We start from the raw sequence: 22,278 nt of genomic DNA, 5'->3' as shown, positions 1-22,278 counted from the left end.
ACAGGCAGCAGCCGGCTGGAGAGTGTCTGAGGATAGTGTCTTCGATGTGGACAGGGAAGCACAGATGGGAATGCGAGATCCAGCTGTGACCATGCAGAACACTGGGTTTTATTTGGAGATGCCGTGATCCCATTTAATGGGGGTCTCCCAGTTGGAGATGCTCCTAGCCCACATGGACTAACAGGATGCAGAGGGAATTCTTCACTAGCACCTCCGAGATGCTGTGTATTGCACAAATGGGTGGTTGCTGTGTTTGTTGTGTCCTTCCACTGTGTGTATTTGAGCTGAAGAATATTGTATTTCTTGTTCTAGAGAGGGGTGGTACACGAGCAGAGAATAAGCAGCGTGGGCACAGAAGTCTCTTATCTGAGGCTATAATAAACTCAGACGCCAATGACAAAGACAGGGCTATGACTCCTCCAGTAAACAGACCATGCCTAAGTGATGGTATCACACAACAGTTGGATGGAGTTGAAGTGAACAGAGATTTCTGAAACTCCATGCAGCTGTTCCCTGTGAGCACATGCAGGACTAGATTCTAGACTCTTTACTCTTACTGAGTAGCACTTTACTGCACAAGATGCCTTATTGATTTCAGTGGGTCTGCCTTGGGTATCACTGGACAGGACTAGGCCTTAGCGGTGAAGGGAGCATAGGACGTAGGCAAACACCTTCCAGTCAGTTCAAGAAAATGTATTGTTTTACTGTGAAAATTGTCACACGACCTGGAGCACCTGCGTTGAACAGTAAGGTGGGGCTGGCTGGGATACACAGAAAAGTGCGTTTGTGTGCAGCCGTAGCAGGATGGGGATATTAGGAAGAGGCAAGTGATGTCAGCTACTCCATGCTCTGTGCTTGGATTCTAAAACAGTCTATAAATCACTGCAAATCTCCGTTCATAAAAATCCCAGCATCCAAAGCTGCACTGCCTGCTGCCTAGCTCACATTACGTTTGTACGCAACAGGAGGATTGCATTGCTTCAGTGAATAGCTAGAATTTACCACCTCCGTTACATTGTTTCTCCTCAACACCGGTGGAAATGCCTGATGTGATATTTTCTGGAAGAGAAGTAAAGATGGAAGGCCCTTTATTTCTGGCATTTGCTGGCACATGAATTCCTGGTTTATTGGGTTTGCTTCAGACAGACAAACTTGCTAATATATAGCTCTTCTTCAGACCCCCAAAACTGCAGTGGACTGCAGGCCCAGGACAGGGGGCAGAGCGTGAGCAGACTGAGGGAGGCTTTTCTGAATGCCATTGTTGTAAATCTTGCACGTTTCTAGTCAGACTATTTTCCCTTGAGGCATTCTTTGGAGACGGACCCCAGGAGCCTCACGGAGGGCAGAGTTCATCTCCTAAGCAGAGGGCCAGCAGCAGGCTTCTGCACCAGTTCTGCAATGGTTCATCCGCGCTAGCCTGTCCCCTAAAGCCAGCATCAATCTGACCTTGAGGAAGTTGCCCTGCTGAAAGCGTTACGCTACACAAGCAGCTTTTCTTCCTGGAGAAAGATGGCTGTTTTAGAAACGGTCCATTTCCCGACTGGGATTGTAATCCAAGAGACGAGGTTTTCTGCCTCTGGCTAAAAGGTATCCTGCAACCTCTCTCCTGCTCAAGCACGTACCAGGAGTTGTTGGCAGGGTAGCATTTACGCAGCCTCACTTGGACAACTCACATTAACCAGAGCAATTCACTTGAACGTCTCTAATGCAATGTGCTAAAAGCGAGTTGCAATTAAAGTTGACTTAATACCCGGCTTTTTCAGACCTAAATTAGACACAATGTGCATTTTCACATTAAGACCTTTCATATCACTGGAGAAGCAGACTCTGTTTGTGGCAAATGTCTAAATGAGACAAATTGATAGTGTCGGACTGAATTACAAATTGTGAAAGCATCAGTTTATTGTTCACTCAGAATTCCTCGTGCTAGAATGCTGGCCTCAATGTGTCATTTCCCTCGAAAAGCATTAGTTATGTCATCAGATCAATCATGGCTAAATTGCTCAATGAGACCTGACAGCCAGGGAGGGCATTTGCAAAGAATCATTGTTTCTGATTATCTGACTTATGAAGAAGCAAAACAAAATCGAAGAGGATCATTTCCTTTCTCCCCCCCCCTCACATTCCTTAGGACACAGAAAATTTTCTCCTGTGCTGTAGGAAGTCCCATCCCTGCCTCTCACTTTCCCTGTAGAAAATACACCTTTTCAGGAAAGGCCAGACTTCCATGGATATTTTCCCATAAAAACAAAGGGGAGAAAAAAAAATGAGAGAGAAAAAGAACCAAAAAAAGTAAAGACGGGAAAGGGAGAGAGAGGAAAGAGAATGGTGGACAGGGAAGGGAAGGCGAGTGACATCTCACTTTCCAGCCACTAAGAATTAATCAAAGATTTCTCAAAAGTCAGACCAAATCTGTTCAAATTTGTCTGAGGTCCCACTTCTCCAAAGCGTTAGCCAGTCTTTAGCAGCCAGGTCAGCCAAGTGCCCAGGCCAAGAGTCTGTGCCTGGGGGCTGTCTGTCAGCTGTATAAGAAAGGCCAAACATCTACTCGAATCCAGCAGCCAGGGCTACAGTTCTCCATCCTAAGGCCTGCAAAGGAGGAAGACCGGTCCGTGGAGAAGAGTGGCAGCTGAACTCTTCACAGCCGCTCTAGCAGGCAGATGAGAAAACAAAGCTCCGACGCAGGTGCCCCCAGATGCATGAAACTGCCACAATGGCAAACAACAACAGACCGGCGTCTGGGGAATGGCAGGAAGCAAGAGGCAACATGCTGCAAAGGGAGGGCATTCCCCACGCTCAGTAACCTGGGGCTGAGAACATGCGTAGACATTACCAGGCCCCACCAGAATTACATCGGCCCTCCACGTGACTGTCTTTTGGCCCATTTTTATCAACTGTCATTATAACGAAGATCCTGATGATCACAATGGACCATTAAGTTTCCAGTAGGAGGTTGTACTGCAAGGAGTCTGAGCCGGTCCCGCTGGAGCTGCTTTAGAGAAGAGGCTGCTCTGCGGGGCTTGCTTTCCCTTGCTTGGTTTTTATTTTCAAAATAAATGCTAGTACTAATCTAGTGGAAATCAAGACTTGAGAGCATCACTTCCTAACAGAAAGAAGGGGCTTCTTTAACTTCCAAATGGCAGACAGTTCAGAGATGAGCTACCCATCTCTCTTCCCTAAATCCTCTGATGTACGTGTGCGGCAGGGTATTTAAAGAATAGGTCATGGGATAACCTTGCATACAGGAAATCAAACATGAGGCATTTCAGCCCATTTTATCTTTCAATTTTATGGATTACAAGGCCTTAAATCAGATTGATAACATTGGCATTTTAATTTTCCTCATGTAGTTTGTAAGTTCCTTGCCTTTATTTTGCATCCTATTGTAGACTCAGCCAGGAATCGACCTTCTATCACACTGCACCAGATCTTCCCAGGAGACAGAACTAGCTACTGAAATGAGGCTTAAATCAGTCTAATACAAAGAAGAAACAGGTCCAGATGCCACTCAGGGTAATAGAATTGATGCAACATACCTAAACTTCTGGAAGGCATTTGCACTGGTACCTCAGGACATATTGGTTAATCAACTAGAATACAAAATCAACATGGCACACGTTAAATGGATTTAAAATTGAACAACAGATAGGTCTCAAAATGTAATTGTATATGGGGAATCATCACATGGGTGTGTTTCTATCAGGTCCCTCTGAGATCGGTTCTTGGCCCTACATTATTTCACACTGTTTTCTTCCAGGTCATTGTTATCAAAGTCACCCCTGATAAAATTTGCAGATGGCAAAAACCGAGGATGTTGGAACTAACGAAGAGGTGAGGTCACTGATACAGAGCCATCTGGATTGCTTGGCAAATGAACCAAAAGAAATGCATATTGTTTGCAATATGGCTTAATGTAAAGCCATACATCTACTAACAAAGAACGCAGGCCATATTTCTAGATGGGGCACTCTATCCCCGGAAGCAGGGACACTGAAAGAGTCTTGGGAGTCATGAGCTCCCAGTGGCCAAAAGGTCTAACGTGATCCTGGGATGTATAAACAGGGGAGTATTGGGTAGGAGAACAGACATTATAGAACCTCAGTATTTGGCTCTACTGGAATACTGTGTTCAGTTGTGATAGCCACAATTCAAGACAGATGTTGAAAAATTGAAGAGAGGTCAAGAGAGAATCCACAAGAATAGCATAGGACTGGAAAGCATCTCTTATTGAAAGAGGCGTGCGATAGGTTAAGAGGTGACTGGAACACTGCCTACAGGAATCTACATGGATAACACATTTGAGAGTAGAGGTGGGTTTCTTAGTGGGTCACATGTATGGCAGGGGTGTTCGAAGGATAAACACATTTATGATTATGCAGTGCTTTAAGATCCCCTGATGAAAAGCATTATGTAAGAGGTAGGTATTGTATGCAAAATACTCCCTTCTTGGGAGGAGACAAAAAGCAAAATCTAGAAACAGCTCACAAGTATTTATAACAGCCAAACCAAATGAAAGAGTTGGAATTAGGGTTTCCCACCCTCCAGGGCTGTTCTGGAGTCTCCAGCAGTTACATATTAGTCTTTAATTAAATATTACATCTCCAGGAATATGTCCAACCAAAATTGGTAACCCTATTTGAAATGCCAGGGACAATCTAACATCCCTCCTGAATATAGGTGTGAAGAAATCAGAGCTGTTATAACTGCACTGTGAACATACCATTTAAAAAAGTGTCCCTAATATACTGGCCGTTTGCTCCACGTTCTACTGCTCTCTTGGTCAGGGCAAGTGTTTCTCCTCTGCATGTGTATTCATAGACCCAGGAGAAAACCTTTGTAGGCAAGTGACAAAGTAAATAGAAAAAGCTTTTAATAGAAACAGAAGGTTTTGTTTATCCAAGAATATTAAGAATCCACATTCCCCTCAGCTTACAGCACACAATTCAGTAAACTTTTAAGTTCTTAATACAGTTCAGTGGGGAGGGGAGGGAATGACAGAAATCTTAATAAGGCATAATTGGCTTGGCTACTAGAAGAACGTGACAGACAGAGCTGCCGTGCCCAGGGCTGACAGCCGTGGGGTTATGCTGCTGCTCAGAGAGGACTGAAGCTCAGCTGAGAAGCAGGCTTTTCCCTGTCAAGCTGGGATGCGTAGACAGGAGGGCCTGCCTCAGAGGACATGTCCCCTCGCAGCAGGGCATGAGTGTTGCTATGGAGTTACACAGACATTCAGGCCAGAAGGGACGATTACATGCTCCTAGCCTGACCTCTGCATAACCCAGACAAGCTGCTTGTTGTTGATTTTGCATTACTGAACTTTTTACAGTGACTATTAGGGCTCTGGGTGGAGCACCCTGATGATGGCAGTGTGGCCCACTGGGGCAGGCACTGGACTGGCAATCAGGAGGCCTGGGTTCTATTCCTCATTCTGCCACTGGCCTGCTGTGTGACTATGAGCAAATCACTTTTCTTTACCCTTGGGAAGCTGTGTGACCTAGTGGATAGAGCACAGGACTGGGACTCAGGAGAGCTAGGCTCTATTTCGCTCTGCCACTGTTCTACTAAGTGACTGTGAGCAAGTTGCATCCCTGCTGTGCCTCAGTTTCCCCATCTGTACACTAGGGATAATGACACTGATCTCCTTTGTAAAGCACTTTGAAGTCAACGAATGACAAGTGCTGTATAAAAAGGTAGGTGCTTTAAAAGATCTGCTCTAAAAGTGATTTTGCGGAAGTTCTACGGCCTGTTTTATACGGCAGGTCAGGCTAGATGATCCCATGGTCCCTTGAATCTGACATTTTAGCACAGCCAACAGCTGTACCCGTTTTCCCCACTCCCCACAAAAGTGCTTGCCCTGGGAGGCCCACACCTGGCAGTGACCGTGTGGCAGATATTGCCATCACATGCAGTATCTTTAGGGAGTTTATGTATCCCTGCTGGCCAGGGACTGCACATCCGATTGTCTTGTACTCCACAGGGGAGGGTCCCCACTGCTCCCTTCAGGCACTAAAACGGGGGGAAGGGGAGGATTAACGTGAACCCCTCACACTGTAAAAACCCCCAGAGAGGTGCTACATCCAGGGATATCTGCATCATCTGGTTCAAACTGGAAACCGAGGAAGGGCTTTCAGCATAAAAATGCTGCATTTAAACTGCCTCCTGGCCTTCCTTCTAACCCAACAAAATAGACAGGGCCTCCTGCACTAGGGCTTGGACCTACTAGAGCACCACAAAACTGAAGGGTGGCCTTAGGTAAGCTTTAGCATGAGAACAGGAACTTTTATTGGGCGTGTGTGTTTGTTCCCTAGAATGCTTTGGCCTTAAGAAGAAGTGTGCTTGCTTAGACAGAGCTGTCTGGTGACTTGGACCTGCTGCTATACCGTGTTCATAGCCCATGGACAGAAAGCAAAGCACAGGTGCTGGCCTTTAGGCAGACTGGCTTGGTGGGGGGATAGCACAGTGTAAGGCAGGGAGCTGTGCAACCTTAAAGCCCTCAGTCAGAAGGGAGAGGGCCAAGGGTCCCTGCCCAGAGATGGGTGATGGCTGGACACCTGAGACTGAGGGGAACTTCTGCGGTGAACCACGCAGGGCATACAGGGGCAGTCACCCTAAACTGGATGACAGACTTAAGTTGTCCTTGTACATTTCATCTTTAGCTTCTCAGCTGAGGGTACCAGGAAGGAGGCCATTTCATGCCAGCGATGCTTGTGGGTTTGGGGATGTTCAGTAAAATCTGGAGTGAGACCACCATCTGTTTCACATGAAGCCACCCAAGAGCTGTCAGAGTTACAGATCACAGGCATCCCAGCCCAGATTCCAAGTGTTATCCTAGAGGTCTTATCCCATCCCCAGTGCCCCTGGGCACACGCTCAGAGGCACTTTCCCCTACATAACTTGTGAATGGTTGCATTTGTTTTACTCTCTGAACGGAAGAGCCCTGCCCTTCATCTAATATTCCACAGGCTGCTTTTTAATCCTCCGCAAAAATAAAACTTTCAGTTTTTCCACTCACACGTTTTGCCTCTTGTTTGAAAGCAGGGGAGGAAAACTGCATTTGTCACAAGAGGAGTCATGAACAGACCGACCAACCAAGTGGATAGCTCTCCTCTGTGCCACCAATAAAATAGCTTAGCAATATTTTGCACATTCATGGTGCCCTTCAGAAAGTGCTACATAAATATTAATTGAGCCTCAACACCATTGTCCATAATGCATTGATCTGGAACAGTTATCATGCTTATTTCCCATTTCCACACACTGTTATACCATCTGCAAAAGCAGATTAGCCAGATCTTGGAGTGTCTTTGGCTTTGCCCACGGATTTAGGGTTTCAGTCTGTACCGAAAGGGATCATGTTCTGCACTGGCACATGCAAGAGTCCCAAGCAATCAAACTTCTCCCTCAGGGTCTTTATAATGTGACTTGCCTCCTCTCAGCCCCCATTTTATAAACTCCCATTTGTTTAATATTCAGGGTCTCTCCTACCAGGGCCATTTTCCATTTGCTGCGGACGTTTTAAGCGTAGAACCTGCCAGTAGTACGAGCACATTTACACAGTATGAAACTACTGAGCTAGTCACTGACACTGAACATATACATTACCACACACACACACACATGTGCACACTCTAAAGGGGGCCAGAGAGACGCTGGTTTGAGAAAAGCACAGGAGGAGAAGCAAGTGAACTAGCTGGAGTGGGAACAGTAGTTAAGGACGCAATTAGTTGCTACATTTTTGCAGCAAATCATTAGTGAAAGCTACTAGTAAGGGCTGAAGCAAACCCTGGAGCTCCACTGCCATGCTTGTTCCAAGGAAATCAAACAGCTGCATCCTGGAGGAAATGCTAAATGTTTTGACAAATTACAGCCCTTTTACCTCCCTGGTTTCCTCTACCATCAGGTAATCCATTATCTACTTCAGCTCTGTCAGGACTGGATTAATGGCCTCCTGGTCTGTGTCACTTGGTAATCAAAGGACAACTTTAATTGTCTCATCTTATTACTCCCTTCCCCTGTATGCTACACCAAATTCCAGGTTACTCTGCAAACACACGTGGTGCAGCCTACTGCCTTTCCAGCTGCCCAGGCTGCCTGAAGATTTGGTGTGTTGTGTAATTGCAAATCCAAATGCTCAGGTGCAGCTGGGGCCAACCCAAAAGCTCTCCTCCAGCCCGCCTGCCTACTCCACTTCCACAAAGGAAAAGGTCTCGCCAGCAACAGGGACTTCAGGCAACAGGAGAGGCATGCCTGGTGAGCAGATGCCCTGGAAAGAGCCAGCAAAGGAGGCCTGTCAGACAGTGGGATGCATTGACTGCCACGTTTCAGTCATTGCTCCAGGCTAACGTGAGCAAAAGACAAGTCTGTGAAGGAAGACGCGTTTAGGAAGCAGAACTAAAGCAATAGAAGGAACAGGACTGTCACGGCACCACAGCAGCATGACCAGATGCAGTTAAGAAAGCCTTACAGTAACTAAGAATCAGGTCCAGCATGTCTACACCAAGGCGCTGTTACACTGCCAGAGTGGTGAGAGAGATTAGGAGCAGGGGAGGTGGATAGCAGAAAGCAGGAGTAACAACCTACCATGAGAGGGGCAGTCTGCTCCATCCCAGCATCTCGCCGGCCAGGCCTCGGTTCTCCCTCTGAGTCTCCAATGAACTGCATGCATCCTAATCACAGCCCCTTCCTGGACTCTGGTTAATTAAGACATAGCACAAGACTAACAGAATCCATTTGCTCGGTGGCCATGCCATCTGCAAACTCTCTCTTTCCCAGCACAAATAACCTCCTTTACTGCTCCGGACATAATCCTTTCTGCACTGAGATATAGTCACAGGTTCCTTCCCCATTCCTGCTACTGCTTAGTTCTCCCTGAGCCTGACCCAATACTCTCTACCAAGCACACACCCCTCAAAGAGATGGCAGGTGAGAAAAGGCTGCCTTTTATAGTAGGTCCACTGCCAGGCTGCTGTCACATGACTCTTGGTCACCTGATCTAGCTGCAGGTTGCACTGGGCCTTTAACTGCTTGCTAGGAGAGTGCTCTATAAATGAGTAGAATGCTTACGGTGACCAGATAACAAGTGTGAAAGATCAGGATGAGGGGCATAATAGCATCCTATATAAGACAAAGGCCCTAATGCCAGGATGTCTGGTCACCTGAGGAGCGCTAGCTATGTCAATAGCTAGCTAATAGCTAAGATGCCTGTAGATGGTGCTCAGGGATGTAGCAGAGTTCCTGGGTTTTCTAGGACCAATAAAATTTGCTGTTCTTATGCACTGCAAATGGATTCTTGTGTACAGCTCTTTACACAGAGCTCTTAACACCCTTTGCCGTCCCAGCCTGCCCTGTGACACCCTCTGATAGCATATTGTGGTCTATATCACTGTCTGGCTCATTGGAATGTTTTTTAAAAAGTGAAACCAAACTGAGTTTATAAATAGATTGGTATTGTTCAGACAGCGTAAAAACAATATACTTCGAACCAAGCAGAAAAATCTCCAAACATATACAGAGTGTGGTTACAAGTTTGCTTATTACATGATAGGGCAAACTATCCATTTATCATTGCAGAAGGGACACTTGGTTCCTTTCATTGTGATAAAATTACCTCTTGAAATTGTAGCTGTTTGCATCCAAGTGATAGAACTAGCAAGACAAGTATATGCATTGGGGAACCGTAAAATGCCCATGTGTTAGAGGAACAGGTCTTGTTGATGCATGTGATTTATGCCAAATGATTTCCCACGCATTCTCTGGAAAGGCAAAGATTAGGTATTTATTCCACTTAGATGTGCAGAATACCAATGGGCAATGTATTAAAGGCTTGGTTCTTGATGCTAGACTTCTCTTGACTGGCAAATAAATCCCAAATCTTTTCAAACACAAAGCATGAAAGGAGCAGTGAGAGCTAAATGCTTTCTAGATAGAGAGGATGTATGCCCACACTTGTAAGAATCTAAAGAAATATTGTCACAGACGATGCAAGTGAATTGTAAAAGAGTTTCATATACCAATCCATTCAGAGTTTCCTCCATGATCTCACTCACCTATCGAGTCTCCTAAAGACCATTCCCTTCAAAATGACAAAGGTATTTTGGGCTAGCGGTGTGACAAAACACCTTAGTCACAATCTCACTGTCCATGTGCAGGAATGAGCTAGGGAAAGCAGCTGTTGGGTTCTCTTCCATTGCCCTATCTTTAGTGCCTACTGCCGAGGTCACTGGGAGTTGAATTTCTAGCCTTGCAGAACGTTAACAAACGTTTAACGTTTATTAAAGCATCAGAAGGCGTCTCAGCATATCACATGTAGCTTTTAGCACCCCTGTGGCTTCTGGGTCTTGCCTGAATTTCAGCTAATCCCACCCAGCGAAATGAGGCAGGCAGATAGTCTGGAAAGAATAGCTGCTTCTGAGTCAAGTGCCTGATCTGAGAGCGAGAACAGGAATGAACGTCATTGCAGAATGACCAGGACACCTGCAGAAATGTTGAGAGTAGTCTGTTCTGGTTATACCTTGTGCTATCCTCTCCACCCAGAGAAGGGAGCTGACTTGTGGCTTGGGCCAGGGTTCTCAACCTTTTTCATTCTGAGGCCCCCCAAACATGCTATAAAAACTCTACGGCCCACCTGTGCCAAAACCACCATTGTTCTCATATCTAGTAGACTAAAAGCAAAGGCCAGCGTTAGGGGGTAGCAAGCAGGGCAGTTGCCTGGGGCCTCACGCCACAGGGGGCCCCATAGAGCCAAACTGCTCAGGCTTTGGCGGCAGCGTTGCACAGAGCCTTGCACGCTTTGGCTTTCTGCCCTGGGCTCCAGTGAGTCTGATGCCAGTCCGGCAGCCTGGCTCTCTGCTTTACCTTGGTGGACCCCTGACACCTGCTCCCCGTCCCCTGGAGGGCTTGGACCCCTGGTTGAGAACTGCTGGCTTAGGCCGTCCTGCTCGTAGCTTTACTCTCTCGCCCGGCCATGTAATGGCTCGACTCGTGAGTCAATTAGATAAGCTAACCCTCGGTTACCCTGCATTAGCATTAGTTCTCTGGGAGAGTCAGTCACTAGTTTAATGTTCCCAACCCCCCTAAGAGTTACAGCTGAGAATCTACTCATCTTTGGTTTCCCTTCTTTTTTATAACCAGGCCCGGAGACACAGGGTAGCTCTGCGTTACACTCTATGGCTCTTTATCAGAACAGTAAAACAACGGTGCCGATTTTTGGGGGTTTCCATATAGTGAGGCTGTGATCTGCTGTATTCAGCTAGGGGGGGATTAACATGAATGTCTTGACTATGGATCCGAGGACCAGCCGTTGCTCAGCTGTGTGATTTACAGCAGATTCCAGCAAGGGGGCTTGAGGGGGAGAGAAATTTCCAGAAAGAGAAGAAAGGCCAAGGTTGTGTAGCGGTTTTGTTACAGACTGCAGTCCAAGCAGGCGCAGCAACGTAAAACATAGCATTGCAAACTAAAGAAGGATTGTCCATATTCCATCTCCACCGTGACAGCAATGGTAGCAGTATCAGGCCTGTGGATTCAGGGTCAGCGATGCCCATCCGCAGGCTGGATGCTGCGCTTCACATAGCTTTCTACACTGCACATCCCTGACTCCTCCACATTATAGCCATGGTCAGGCAATGGCTGCAGATGGGATGAATCTGCTTCACCTTAAAGAGGCAGGGGTACAGTGGACCACCAGTCCCCTGTGTATGATTAAGAGGGGAGAAGGGCTTAGGTCTGCTTTCATTCTTGGAAAACTTTCCTCGGTTTAATAAAAATTAAGTATTTTGTTGAGGAACCCACGTGGAGTTGTGAGATTCTTTGATACTCAACAAAGCTAACCTCTACAGCCCTCCCGCTGCAGTGACTGGAAGCCTGGGTTTATGGATACGTTCTGCGGCTGATACTTTCTAACCGGTAACAAGAGTGCCCAGCAAACTACCGCCACCATTCTGCCCTTTCCTCGGCAGAGTCACTGCTCCTGTGCTCCCTGGGCGAGGTCCTACTGAGAATATTACCCTGCAATAATATTTTCCCCATTTAAACAAGGCAGTGCACTTTATTTCCCCACCCCCCTGCAGTGTTTGTTCTCACTGGAGGTGTCCTTCCCCGCGTTGGAGGGTAAACGCAAGAGGTTGTGTGTGTGTTTCACAGAGCGGCAAAGCTCAGCGCACACACGCTGGGCCCGGCCTGAATGTAAGAACACACACACAGAGAAAGGCCCTAGAGCAGGGCCGTCATTAACATCACCCGTTTATTGTTCATCTTGTAAGTGACGCCCACCCCGTGCAGAGCATCAGGACAAGACCTGCTCCCCACTTCAGCACCCAGTCGTGCTGGTCCCCGGGGTAACCTTGTATTCATTTGAGCTCGGGTATTAGGCAAACAGTAGTCCAGGTGGGCAAGTACCAGGCAGCCACAGGCCAGAGCCTTGTCCTTCATTAAAAGGCATTTCATTAAACGTCTGGCTGCCAGCAGGCTCAGAGGGTAATACACACACAGCTGGGCACCCCAAACCCTGCTGCCCAAACAGAGCGAGGGACGTGTCCCACCTGCTTCCCTGTCACTGACGCACTACGGCCCGTGGATGGACAAGGACCGTTAAATGGTGAGTACGGGGGCCGGACAGCCCTGCCCGGAGCGGCGCAGGCTCAAGGAGCCACCTCAGGGCATCCCTGAGGAGCTGGAGCAGGTCCCGGGCCTGCAGCGGAACCATTGGCTCCCTCAGTGGGGTGGGAGACACGGCACCACAGGGCCCATCTCCCTGTCACTCCTTCTCTTGACCCCTTTGGGATAATCTGCTGATGCAGCTTAGAATATTATGCTACAAACTCATTTAACTGTGGCTTCCCTTCCCCTGGCTGCAGGACAACCCCAACAGCTTCCCTCCACGGGGTGGGTGCTGGCGGGGGAGTCACACCTGCTCTGCCCCTGGGCTTTGCCCCATGGCTCCCATGTACCCCAGCTCCAGGCAAGAGCTAAGGGGGCTCCCACCCAGCTCCACGGCAGCTGGTTTATGGTTCAAGAGGATGTTCCACAGAGCTTGACCCCCAACCCTGTCAAAGCAGAGACAGTGCAAACCAGCTGCTCCTTGTGATCGGGGGTACAAGCTCCCTCTGCCCCATAGTCCCACCGTAGGAAACGGGGAGGGCACATGCAACAGGGGGCCGGATAAAGGGATGCACGTGCCTGGCCATCTCAGAGCTAGCTGGCCTCTCTTGCGGTTTATTTCACGCCGAGGCTGCACAGCTTGGTGCAGTGAAGGGAAGGAGCAGGGACTGGGGCATTTCAAGCCCCCTGCGAGTCGGCCCATGGCACCACTAGGCATCAGGCAGCCATGCAGACCCAGCAAATAGCTATGCAGACATCAGTCAGGATCCATACCTACTCAGAGCCTCAGTGCAGCCACGACGGGGGAAATGGCGAGGCGCCAACCCAGCAACTACAGCTGAAAAGTGAACAAGGCATTACATCTTCCTAGCACATGTGGGATGGACAGGTTTATATTCTGGGCCATTGTAACACACCGCACAGTAGCTGCTCCTGCTTGGGGGCAGAATGTGTTCAACAGCTCAGTAGAGCCTGTTCCCCGCAGAGCCACTCTCTGCTCTACTCTGCTGACGTAATGGCAGCACGGCCCTTGATTTTAGCCCACGGTCTCTGGGACCATCTGACTGACTTGACAGGGTGCTGTCCGCCTGACAATAAAGACGCACCAAAAAGGGTCAGACTAATCTACTCCTGTGTACCTCTACACCCCCAGCCAGGGTGCAAGGAAGCCCAGCTGTACAAAAACAGCCCCTGCTGCTGTGGGGATTGCCCGAGTAAGTGCAGCCTGTACAAAACTTACCAGAAAAAGAGAGCGTGGAAAGGGCAGCTCAGTAGTGTCTGTCTAACGGCAACACCAGCACCTTGTGCTGAGGACCAGGGCTAGGAGCCAGCCACATACACTCTGTACACCACTTAACTCCCTCGCACTCTTCAGAGTGCATGGCTCCCTACACACAGCGTAGTGATCCCCACTTGTAACCATCATCTAGCTAGGCGGACCAGGTCCATTTACACCCCTCTTTCTGCCCAGGTGGTGATGTGTTTGCCACTTGTTTACACAGATTAGTGAGACAGTGGGGTGGAAGAATTAAACTAGGGTTAGTTTTTTCTTGGTTGCTTTCAGAGGTAGAATTTCACACCTTTCTGAGAGGCAGAGACTGCAGGTGAAGTAGGCGTGCCTGCCAGAGACAATATAACCTCACGGACCCATCCAGGCATTATAAGGCTTTACAGGCCCTGCTGGCTGGGAGAATGGAGATCTTGAAAGGGAAAGTGCCAACTTGATTCCTGTAAAAGGATTACACCATGCACTGCTCCTGCGGGAGTGTTTGGATCCAGCCCTGAACCCAAACCATGCCAATTGCAGGGTGTGCATCTGGGGAAAGGAGAGGGGAGTATAGTTTGGATCTGGTTTAGACCCATCTCTTGTCTATCTCAAGGGTGGTTTCCTTAGTGAAGGACCTGCCCCTTCTGTGGATTCTTCAGAATAAGATCTGGGCAGCAGTTCTGTGAAAAGAGAGCGAGAGGAATGTGACTCAGGGTGTAGCCCAGTGGTTGCCACGATCTCAGGTGTGGCTGTGAACCAGCCCAGTCCATACCGTGTATGGGGCCACATAACTAATCACTGCTGACACTGTCCCAAGGGCCTCCTCAGAAGGATGAGAAGAACTACCAAAGTCGTCACGGAGGCCCAGGTTTTCAAAAGTGAGTGGTAATGGAAGGTTCCTGGCTGTTGGGGTGCCCACTCGGACACCCTGAAGGCAGATGCCCAGCATTTTTTGGAAAGTTGGAGCCCCTGAAGATGTCTCAAGTTGGGCACCCAAAAACTAAGGTTCAGGAAATTACCAGCAGTCACTTTGGAAAATCAGACCTCTATCTGAAATAAGGGGGCCTGCCCCTCACAGATGGCAAAGAGCTTGAAAAAGTCCCACTGCAGGGAAGTGCTCTGCAGGCTGGCGTCTCTGGCATCAGTATCACACGCAGACACCACAGCACACCATGCTCGGGAACAATACTTCTGCTTCCACCGCTCCAGCTCCATCCACACGGCCCAGACACCGCAACACAGGAGTAAGCATTATGGGACATAGCAAAGAGCTTACGGAGCAGTGCTGGGAACCAGAAACTGGGGCTAGACCCATTTGTAACCACCCCCAAGCGAGTGGATAAAGAGCAGGAAAGTATCTGGCTCCGTGCACCTGAGTGAGCGGAGCAGTGTGTCTGCACAGCACAACAGGGGCTGCTCGTGCAGACAGGGCCCTGGGCTGGCCCTGATTCATTCCATACATTATTCACCGTGGTGGCCTGGGAGCAGCTATAGCAGCGAGGCCTGGGACTCAGCCTAGAGGAGATCCCTTTAGAACGAGAGAGCATCCTCCGGGCACTTTCTGCTCCTCTCCTTACGCTGAGACGCTGCAGCGCAGAGGGCACGGAACAGGCATTCCTAGCGCGTTGGCCTGAGAGTTTTACTGTGACCCCAAATGAGACGGCATGAAAAGGCCCCCTTGGGTGGGTTAGTGGCCTGCACATTTTAGGCATTGGACCCACCTCAAGGCAGCAGCTTGGCAGTTAGCGGAAGCTCTGGATCAAGGAGGTTTGCAAACAGCGAGAGCAAGCTACAGTTCATTCATGAAATCGTGGCTCTGCCGTGGTGCTGCCTGGCGGGCTGTTCATCCTCCTGAGGGCCCGTTGTGCTTTCCCACCACAGGAACGATCGAACACATTCTTAGCCACCCCAGCCTTTCCTGGGACTGTAGGAGGAGAACCACATTTATCTTCCCACTTTTCAATGAGGCAGACATGAACCCAGGTGGTTTCCACTGGCTGTGACATGCCTGTCACCACGGCAATCCCACGGAAATGAATGGGAGCACGGATGTGACGGGGAGAGGATGGGAGGAGAGTGCCATGCAATCCTGTCTTGTGGGAGATCTGCAGGGCTTGCTAGGTGTGACAGTCTGTCTGTAGAGCCTGCTCTGCTCATCCCACAGCCAAGGCCCAGCCTTGAATCATTCCCTTGTATGGTTTCTCTGTTTGTTCATGACCTGCCATTAGATAACTCAGTTCTCTCTCTTCTGAGAAAGCCCTTACCGCTTCCTACACGTCCAGCCCTCCTACTACTGCGTAATCTGCTTGGCATTGGCCCAGACGCCCCACAATGATGAGTCCATCCTTTTATTCCCTTCCGCCACTTTTACAATAAAGAGAAATAGGGGAGGAAACTTTTTTCCTTCTTCTGGAGAAAAAGAGAAAGATACCTCTGTGTTTGGGCTTTGATATTCTTTAATTGTGTTGCACATTTTCAGATATCGTGATGGGAGGCGCTATCTAAACCCCATACCCTCTTCCTCAGCTCTGAAGGGCAGAAACCGTATTCTAGCAGATGCCTTTCCCAACCTGGGGCTGGCTTTATTAACAAAGAAAGGAACAAAGTTAAGTTTAAGTCTTCTCGGCCCACATTCTACATCCTCTCACTCCAGAGCGCCGCTTCCTACCCCATTATATGCAGGGGGGTGAGGACTCTTAGTCCCAGCAAAGCCCTGTCACACAAAATAACTCACACCTAGAACCCGCAAATGATCTATGGCACGCAGGGGTCTGTGAGCAACAGCCTCCCAGCGGGCCAGTCACTGAATAAGCTTTCGGGAAAAGCTCTCTCACGCAGTCTATACATATTCGCTTTCTCTTCTAGGTGTCAGGAATGTCTTACATTTAGGTGTCATATTCACAGAAGATAACGGTGGCCTTGTTTGCATCGCAAAATGAGAAGATTGAGAACTTCATTAAGGCCAAATGCCAGCATCCCGGCGCTGCCTGAGACCCGACGCAGATTTGTCATACCAATTATGACTGTTCCTTGCAACAAGCCAGCTCCGTAAAATTAACAACGTGCGCTGTGGTCTCACTGGTTCCCGGGTTCCTGGCAATGACGACATGTATTGGAGGGTTTGCAACATGCAAGACAGTTGTGCAGTCGTCACGAGAGATGTGGAGTTTCACACAGAAATAATGAGTCTGCCCCAGGGCTGGACCTACTTCCATGGTCCAGCAGCGAGGATTTCAAGGGTGAGAGAGAACACCTGCAGGTGATGAGCCTTAAAGATCACAGACACTTTCCCAAAGCAGCCCAATGCACAAAAGGGACTTCAATCTCAAGCAAGAAAATTCATCTGGCAAATGTCTTAGCTATGTATTTCAGTGGCTTTCTTTAAACTCCCTTATGAAATATTCCTTATGAGAAAGCCTTTCAAAGCCATTAGACAGCTAAATTCAATCTGGTCTCAAGCCAGCTAGCCGAGCCTGCGTGGGAAAAGGGCATAACTCGGGCTATGAAATGACCTTATTAACTCTTTGTGTACAGCATGGAAAGATTAGATAGAGAAACCCAACGGTGGGCACAGAAATATCAAACCCTGTGATTACCATGGGAAAAGCAAGCTAGTTCAGAGCAAGGTGCAAAGGATTTCAAAGCAGGGAACTAGTCCCTAGAAGTAATTTGAAGTTTAGAAACACTTTTATGCCTTAAATCCCCACTACACTAGTCATGTCAAATAACTGACGAGCAAGGACGATTTCAGCTGCACACACTGGGCCCCAGAACTTTACCACAGAATCTGTGCAAAACTTCATAGGCAATAGCCAGGAGACTCTCCCACGGAACCAGCTGTGGGGACGGGCGCGTGCAAACGCTGGAGCGAGTGACGGCAGCGCGCTAAGAAGTGGGTTCAGGTACAGCTCTGGGAGTGTCCGTGTGACTGAGTGCCGAAAGAAAAGGGAAGGTGGATGAAGATGAACAAAAGAGGGCTGGTGTTTTGGGTGGGGTGTGGGGCGTTGGGCCGGATTCCCTGCTCCGGCTCCCAAATGTCTTATGCGCTCACCCCAGGGGTGAGGGGCTGCGCTCCTACCCGAGCCTTGCCACAGCGCCCTTCCTTCCGGGCACCTCATGCTTGGGGCACCTTCCCTGTCGATCGTCTAGCACAGAGAGCTCCGTGCCGCCACGTCCAGGGAGCAGATTCACCCCTTGGACGTGCTGCCAAGACACGCAGGGCACGGGCACGGCCAGCCTGACAGCAACCTGCCCACAAGCACGTGCTGCCAAAGTGCTACTGACTGGGGAGAATCGGATGGGGAGCTGCCTAGGAGAAGTGGCTGTCAGTGTGCCCAGGGCAGGCTCATCCGCCCCTGGGCAGCCTGACGGCTGTGCAGATCAGCGTGCCCAGGGCAGGCTCCAGGAACATTGCTGCTCTCACTATTGTGCATTCACCATAATGGTTCTTGGTTACTTTGGAGACTGGAAGCCAAGAACAGCAACAGCCGTAAACTTCAGAGTGATTTATACCAGCAACTTGCCCGAGTGGCACTTCCAGGGCACTCCTCCCTCTCTCACTTACTGCCGGAGAAGAGCTGCTTGAAAGGCGACACAGCTGGCGTCGGGGTGCCCAGTGGGTACCCAGAGGACAGCCGCCTCTCTCGGAGTGTGGTGGATGGGGATGGGAATGGGAAGGGCACACTATCAGATGTGTCAAAGCTGCTGCCCAGGCTGTGCTGGTGCCAAGGGTCCCCGAAACGACTGCCCAGAGGCCAGCATGTCTAGTGAGGCTGCAGGCACGCAGGGGAGACAAGCTGGAGAAAAGGGGGAGGCCACCTCTCCAAGCTGTCACTACTATGTCCTTACCCACCCTCCTCCCGGGGCAGCCCGAGTGCCGCCCAGAATGGGAGATGTTTTTCTCCCCTCTACTCTCCCCCGCAAGTCAGCAGGGACTGGACTTTGGTCTCTGATTTATTTTGGTGTGTCCTGCCTCAGGCCCTGCACTTCCTGGCTACTGCTCCCTGCACTGGCTCTTTCTGTCCACAGTGCGCAAGCAGAGTCAGCTGCTGCTGTAGGCAGAACATGGAGCATGGGGATCCAGAGCTCACTGAGCGATGGGTTATACCTCGCCCTCCTGGCTGTAGCTTTCCCTAAGTAAACAGCCGTCCATCCCAGACCTCACCCCCAAAGGCTGCTGCTTGGTCTGGCTGGAAACATCCGGACTCCACAGATACACGAGGCATTAAAGCAACTTGCTATTTGGTATTCATGAGAAACCTCATCTGATCCAATTTATTCTACCTGCCATTCCTGTATCTGGCTGGGTAATTAGCCGGCTTTCAGGGCACTTATCCTCCTGCTGGGCGCAAACCTCAGCGCAAGTTCACAGCAGTGCAGGTCGCAGTCGAGCTGCAGGCGTTACAGAGAAGCCAGAGACAGAAGCAGAAGCCCCCAGCAAGGCCAATGTGACGTGAACAGCAAAAGAGTGTTGGATGAAGGGGCCATGGGGCAGGCAGCTCTGTTCACTGGATCAGTTCCTCAACCCCTCAACACAATCAGAAAGATAAACTTGGCACCACGGGCCTTGTTCTGAAAATGCCCATTCGGAACCAAGCAGCGGCAGCCCATCAACAGCTGTCAGTTATAAGCAACCACTTCACGCCCTGGCCAGCCCACAGAATCAGCGTGTTGCAATGTGCACACACCCCCCGGCTCCCCATGAGGTTCCTCTGTGCTGAGCTCTCGTCCACACCTTGTCTCACTACAGTGGCTACAAGCGGCACAGCCGCGGTGCTCATGCTGTGCCGTCAGCGGAGAGGCAGAATCCTTCTGTCAGCTGAGCCGCATCTCCCCCAGGGATCAGCTCGACCTAAGCACGGCTCTGGGGCTGTGGAATTTCTCACAGCCCGGAGTGATGTAGCTAGGCTTTAGGTGAAGACCAGGCCTGAAACTCTTGGCAGCTGTCCGGTCAGGATTAGCACCAGCATGGCACTTGGAAGGAGCCATGCTCACAGGCCTGGATTTCTCTTCAGCAGAATGAACTGAATTCCAGGAGGAAGATCTATGCCTAGAGAGCGTCCCAGCCGCAAACAACTCGCATGCAAGGGGCATTTTTGCACCCAGGCGGCCAAGCTACATGCAGACAGTGTAACTGGAGGCAGCCAGAGGATGGATGGTCTGTCCACTGGTTAGACACTCGTGTAGGACTTGGAGATCTGGGTTCAATTCCCTGCTCTTCCACAGACTTCCAGTCTGACCTTCGGCTATTCACTTAGCTGCTCTGTGGCCCAGTTCCCCCCTGCAGATGGGATGGGTTTGTGAAAATCCACACCGTGCAGACTGTGAGATGCTGACCTGCTGTGGTGATTGGGCACTAATCAGTACCTTCGACAGACACAGGCAGGCAGCCCTGCCTTCCCGGGCTCTATCTTGGGGAATCCTGTCAAAGCACCAGCCCAACAAGTCAATGCCGTCAGTGCGCTGGGGTTACTGTCTGGAATCACAACTGACAACTTGCATGTGATGGAGTCCGGAGGTAAAACAGGAACCAGAATGCCCAGCCTCTCTCTGACTCCAACACTTCAGCGGCCTGACTGCTCAGTCCAGCTCCGCTACATCTTTCTACAGAGCCCACACATTGGCTCCTAGCATTGTGCAAATATCTCCCTTCCCTCAGTCACAAGGCAAGGCCACCAGGGTGCATGAGACAAAGCACTGACCCTCACCCGACAGAGCACAACTGTGGGGAGGTGCCATCGGATAAGCCCTGGGTATCTGAGGTCAGCAGATGGTGCCGCACTTGTAGGTCAACAAGAGCCCTAGCTTGACAGGAATGTAAGAAAAGGTCATAATTCCAGTGCAGTGCAGGGGACGTTAATGGCAGAAATGGGTGTATAGCCAGAGACTGAAGGGAAGTGTTGCTAGAGGGCATGGAACAATGCCAACAAGCGTCCTTTAATATTGCTGGGCCCTGTGGAATAGGTATTTCCATGCAAGAGCTCAATCTCTCAGGCAGAGAGAAAGAGCTAAGAGATCAAATAACCCCTGAAGGGAATTGCAAGCTGGATTACACACACTTATTCAGTCCACTTTGCAAGTCAAGGGGCTATGCTAATCAGCAGAAAGGATTTGGCAGGGCCTTTGCTTTGGCCCACAGGAGTATTGAAACCCTATATTCTGCAGCCTCAGAAATAATGATATGACGCGATACAGAAAAAGAGCAAGTCACTTCCAAAACTACAAAGCAAATTGATCTCGTTAGCCCTCGGAACTAAGCATCTGCTAACAGATACTCCCAGGAGATGACATGGGAAAAGCAGAAATGCAGCTATTTATGTGGAGATTAATGGAATCCCTTCTGATCTGAAAAGTCATGTGGGCAGGTAGCTTTCCCAACTGGCTATAACCATAGTTTGACAAGTTGCAGTGGGTCAGAATTAATCCCGTTCTGCGATTTGGTTTTATTCACAGAAGGAATTAAAAGACCCACCAAAAATCCAGCCCCTAACCTGGACTGCGCCTAATGGTCCTCCCTCAGGCTTGCTCAGCTCAGCTGCTAGATCATCTCTCTCTCCAGAGAACCACTCCCATGTCCCTTTTATCCCGGAGGGGTAATGAGCATCCTTTTCCAGTGAGTCAGCAAAACAGGCGTTACTTTCCCCAGCAGGATCATAACCTACTGACAGGGTGGGGAGCTTGGGGCTAACACTGCCAGCTCTTACAGTCAATTGTTAATAGTGTGCTACTCTGTCTCACCATCACCATCACCGCTGGTACTCTCCCAGTGCAGCATAAGGGAGGTAGTGACTGCAACTGTTCCAGTGCCAAAGAGAGGATGAGGGATAACAGTGTGTGAGTCGCAGGGCATCATTACATCCCACCCAGATCATGTAGCCAGCTCAGCTCCACCAACAGCCAGGGGGTGAAATGGGGTCAATGAAAGTTCAAGAAGTGAGAAGTAACACTCCCAGGCAGAGCTGACAGGCTACTAAACCTCTCAGACAATCCCCCCAGTAAGGCCCCAAATCGCAGCACTTCGGTATAAGTGCGGTATCTGAATGAGAAAACTGCTGCTATTGTATAAGCTAAGAAACATTGAATCCACAGAGTCACAGGTTTTAAAGCCAGGAGGGATCATTATGATCCTCTAGTCTGACCTGCATAACGCAGGGAATAGAATTTTACCTAGTGATTAATTCCATAACTTCTGGTTGAACATTAAAGGAGGTGAAATCACGATGCAAACCTCTAACTGAAAAGCAAATAAAAGCCTTGCTTCCCACAGATCCCACTGTGCAGAGATTTCAAGGAGGGCTGGGAGAGATTCAGATTAATACTGAACAACAACGTACGGCTGGAGCGCCTGTCTTTTGATTTTCCAAGCATGGTCAGCTTGTAGGTCCAAGTTTTGTGTTAATTGGTTTTGTTTAGAGGAC

At 49.4% G+C, this 22,278-nt stretch overlaps 1 protein-coding gene across 1 annotated transcript in view; it reads right to left on the bottom strand.

Moving 5' to 3' along the window:
• SYT6 (synaptotagmin 6) overlaps positions 1 to 22,278 on the bottom strand; it is a 58,643-nt gene that overhangs the window by 15,584 nt on the left and 20,781 nt on the right. The window lies entirely within an intron of this gene.

Source organism: Emydura macquarii, unplaced genomic scaffold, assembly GCF_026122565.2.
Source record: "Emydura macquarii macquarii isolate MOO-44397 ecotype Brisbane River unplaced genomic scaffold, CSIRO-AGI_Emac_v2 contig_2184, whole genome shotgun sequence".
Classification (NCBI taxonomy): domain Eukaryota; kingdom Metazoa; phylum Chordata; order Testudines; family Chelidae; genus Emydura; species Emydura macquarii.
Note: the sequence above shows the minus strand (reverse complement) of the source record. Positions and strands in the feature narration are given on the sequence as shown.